The following is a 3,947-nucleotide window of genomic DNA, read 5'->3' on the forward strand; positions in this document are numbered from 1 at the left end:
GGGTGCAGATGTTTCAGTTATAGCTCAGCATCACTGGCCTTGGGCTTGGCCTCTGGATGTGGCCACTACAGATTTATAAGGGGTGGGCAAGGTTTCTTACCCTACCAGAAGTGCTAAGTTGCTAGCTTAGAAAGATACAGAAGGCCATTCTGGATATTTTTCTCTTTAGGTCCTCCCTCATATGTCAGTCAATCTATGAGCTTGTGACATACTATAGGATATGGGAGCATTTTTTAGCCAGTCCTAACTACCTGGTGACACATCAGTTGTTATAACAAGGTTTTCTTCTAACCAAGTGCTTGGTAAAAATTCTCAAGGGAGAAAAGAAGCTATTCTAGTTCTTCCAGAAAGAGACCATTTTGGCATATGCTACTTATCCTCACATTTTTAGGAGGAGCCTTGATCTCTTCTCTGACGCCATGGGTGGCATCCAAGATAACTTGGAAGTCTGATGATCCTGTTTGGGTTGATCAGCAGCCCCTAACCCAGGAGAAGATCACAGAAGCTCATACAGTGGTTAATGAATAGCTGATAGTGGGGCACTTAGAACATTCCAATAATAAAAAAGATCAGGAAAATGCAGATTGCTATAGGTATGGTAGGCAGTTAATCATACCATGGAATCTATGGGAGCACAGCAATAGGGATTGCCCAGTCCTATAGCTATTCCTTTACATTCTTCCCTATGATTGATTTAAAAGACTTTCTTTTCTCTGCCTCTCCTCCCTAAAGAAAAAAAAAATGTTTTGCTTTTAGTCCATCCTGTATTAATAATAAGCCCCTATGTGCCATTTTCAATTGTTTTGTCTACCACAAGGTATGGAAAATAGTCCAACCCTGTGCCAAGAGTTTTTGGCTACAGCCATTTGGTCAGTGCAACTGACTTATCCATCTGTATATATTATCTGTTACATAAGTGACATTCTGTTGGCACATGAATCCCCCTCCCATTTTATGTCATATATTTATCCAATTAGATGATATTCTCCACAATGCAGGTCTACTGATAACCCCAGAAAAAGTACAAACTATGGCCAGGGGGAAATGGTGGCATGAATGAAAAAAGATAAACAAGAAGACAAAAGCTAGGCCAGGTGGTGGCTGGTCTGCCTGGTTGGTGAGAAGAAACCCACCAGCACAACAAAATGATGTTTATTTAGACCCTTACAAAGCTAGTAACATGTAACACAAGGCTGCCTAATGACTAATAGTTGACCTTAACCAGACAGGATGTTTATCTCAGGACTGAGGTAGCCTGCTTGCTTTAGGCACTGAGGCCTAGTCCCACCTACACACATTTGACCAATTTTCTAACTTCCACAGCTCCCAACACTCTCTACAGATCCTATCTATCTGTTTACTTTCAAAAACCAACATGGAACTACTAGCCCAATGAAACTGAATTTCAGGTCTTCTCACATTCAATATCCCCTATTGTGCTTTAGGTCTTCCTTTGTCAGCCCCCCATGCAAAAGGGGATTTCCTCAAGTGTTTGCTCTTTTCTAGTGTGTTCCCTCTGCATTAAATATCTTCCCACAAAGTGAATGCTACCTTCCTTGCCTCAGTCCTGCCCAATATCATTGCCCTCACTGGGGGTGTGAATCTGTACATTTTTTATCTATCATCCAAGTTTTGAAAAACTCAGATAACTGACTCCATCTCAAGATCTCCCAAACAAAGCCCACAATAAATCAACCTATGTTACATTTCACTGTTTCCCAACCAGACACTCTCATTTTTTTCACAAAGGCATAGTTGGGGACTCGAAGAATATGATTCATCTGGCCATGAAGATGGCCTATTCTTTACCCTATAGAAAAAAAAAACTACAAACACAAAGCTTCTCAACTTCCTCATGCTCCTTTTTCCCTGTCTTCCTCCTCTTCACACCCCCACCCCAACTTCTCTACTCCAACTTTTCAATGACACATTCCAGTGTACAAAAAAAATATCACTCAAATCCTCAAAGCCACAAAACCTTCCAGTTGCTGGCTCTGCCTCCCTTTCCAACAAAATCAACACATGGCTTACCCCATAACCTTAAATGTATCTTCATTCCTGGCCAACTCAAAAGGAAAAAGTGTTGGCTCCTTATGTGTATCCCCACAACACAACTGACCTATAACCTCTATTGTATCTGTCACCCTAATCATTCTCAGTCTGCTTCTAGGGTGATTAATGTACAGCTGAACAAAGCCTGAACTCCCACACAAACCTCCTCATTGGTCCCAACACTTCAATTTCCATCTGCCATCCCTATGGGCAATGTTTTGTCTGTGGCTAGGGGACATTCACTTACCTCCATTCTACTTGACAAGGCTCTTGCACTCTGGTCATTGTGCTAACTGCCCAGCACCTGAACATTGTTTTCACTTTTTGTCTTGTTTTGTTTTGTTCTTGTTTCTGTGTTTTCCTCCTCCCTCCCAACTATCACTAGTTTCTGCACTAGTTTTTCTGAGGCTTGAGTTATCTTCCTTTGCTCTTCAGTTTTCTTCTAATCTATTTCTCTTACTTATCTATTTTTTTCTCTTATCAATTTTACATTTTTCTCTCCTTAGGGTAAAATTGTGATATTAGTAGATATTTACAATACTCTCTGATTTGTTTTATTTTTCTAATTTTATTTAAAAAGTATAAACATAAACCAAAACAAATAACGAAAACAAAGAAACAGAGTGACATGCAACAATACATATGGCACCAAATTTCAAATCAATAGAAAATTAATAGTTGTTACAGGCATGCAAGATTGATCAAATAATTAAGCATTAGCACTTGATCTCAATAAACCTTAATTTCTTTTCTTGTTCTTTTTTAAACAGTATTTTTCATAATTTATTTTAAAGAATATAATAGCAATTGACAAGACATTAGAAATGGTACTTATTTAGTTTGAGTCTCCACATGTGTACTAATACTATTTAGACAAGATATCATGTCTGCATCTTATCCTCTGAATAACCACTACAAAGACAACAATTTACAATGTATTAATTATTGTATTAATTATTAACTATCCTACTAACCTGTTTTGAAACTGTTTCATTGCTTTTTTCCCATTAAAATGAATAAAATTTTTTAAAAGAAATGGTACACATTTAGAACAAGATGAGGATTAATGCAATCATGACTTTTGTTTTGCACATTCCTGTCTTTGATGTAGTTGCTCAGATTACAGATACTAGAATATAGAGTTAGTCAAAGTGAAAATTTTAAACATTAACTGCTACTTAAAAAAAAACTGACTTAAATTAGTAACAAAATCATCTCAACCATCCTGTATATAAACTGCAATGATTTTTCCCCTTCCTTTTTTTCTTATCTTTTCTTTCCCTCATCTTCATTGCCCATTCTTTATGTTTAGTTTTTTTTCATTTTACCACATCTATTATACCTTTCAGAATTTGTTTTAGATCTTCTCAAGTAACTATGAATTGTATACCTATGGTTAAAGTTCGCAACTATAGTTATCACATTTTGTCATTTTCCAGTCTGTGCTTGATGCTATTGTTATTGGAGAAATAGTTGTGATCAATTGATCTTCCTTGTATGCTAATACTGATATTGTCTGGGGATCATGAACAATACCATAGTCCAGTACCAAAGAACAGGCAATGTGGAAAAACAGGCTCCAACCTCTTACCCCTAATAAATTTAAGAAGCAGCATCTTCGATGGACTTAAAAGCCAAAAGCCAGCTATTCTTAAAATACATCTATGAAAGACAATCATTTCATAAAGACATCTTAATATTAGTAATAAGATGTTTAACATAAGGAATTTCTAAATATCAATATAGAAAACAAATTTTAAAAACTAAAGATGAAAAGATACAGAAGTAAGATGCAACCATAGACCTCCAAGTCTCCCAGTTAAAATCCAGAAGACATTGAGGTGGAAGTAATAAAAAGCTGAAAAGCTGAGCTTTTTGAAGTGGTAGCAGTGGAA

This window comes from Octodon degus, unplaced genomic scaffold (assembly GCF_000260255.1).
Source record: "Octodon degus isolate 3935 unplaced genomic scaffold, OctDeg1.0 scaffold00088, whole genome shotgun sequence".
NCBI lineage: Eukaryota > Metazoa > Chordata > Mammalia > Rodentia > Octodontidae > Octodon > Octodon degus.